Raw genomic sequence first — 688 nt, 5'->3', positions numbered from 1 at the left:
GATTTATGATAGAAAATGTGGCTATTGCCTTCGCTTATACAACATACCAGAGATATTATTCAGTGCCACACTGTTGCTGTTTTTTTATTATCATATTCTGTTCATTAGCTGAAATGACGTCAGATTCCATAACCAATAAGTGAAATACACCTTTGTGCATAATTTTCCCCAATATGTTCAAACCATTCTGGTGGATTTTTATTTTCTTATTTATAAGTCTACTAATCTATTGATTTTTGCATGTACGTACAAGCAATGAATCTAACTTTTGCATCACTTACACTGGTTGGTTACTTTATCATTCTTTTCCACCTGTTTACAGAAGAGAAAATAGTAATTTCATTAAATTTACAATGGACATAATAATCATATCATCAACAAAAACACACAAACTAACCATCCACTCAAGGGACCCAAAACGCTGACATTTTTAGGGCCCGTAGTCCACTCTTAGAAAAGTCCGGGCTCGAAATTTATGAGGAATTTTGGCGTATCCCATCTGACTTCGAGCTCCTGGTATGACTTGTCGTGCTTATGCTTAAAAGCTCTCGGCGGACGGGGAAGTTTGCTTTCTAATCTTATCTGTTAATATTCCTCCCCAAGCAAAACTGCTGCACGTTTTAAGAAGATGAATTAATGAGGAAATGGAACACTGCCACGATATAAACGTGTTCTCATTCCACTTATA

At 36.0% G+C, this 688-nt stretch overlaps 1 protein-coding gene across 1 annotated transcript in view; it reads right to left on the bottom strand.

The window, feature by feature from the left end:
* The window catches only part of LOC119592567, a gene marked incomplete in the record, with an annotated part of 22,150 nt that overhangs the window by 13,419 nt on the left and 8,043 nt on the right, over positions 1-688 (bottom strand).

The sequence above is a fragment of the Penaeus monodon genome, chromosome 30, assembly GCF_015228065.2.
Source record: "Penaeus monodon isolate SGIC_2016 chromosome 30, NSTDA_Pmon_1, whole genome shotgun sequence".
In the NCBI taxonomy this organism is placed as follows: Eukaryota; Metazoa; Arthropoda; class Malacostraca; order Decapoda; family Penaeidae; genus Penaeus; species Penaeus monodon.
The sequence above is the reverse complement of the archived record's forward strand: the minus strand, read 5'-3'. Positions and strand labels throughout refer to the sequence as shown.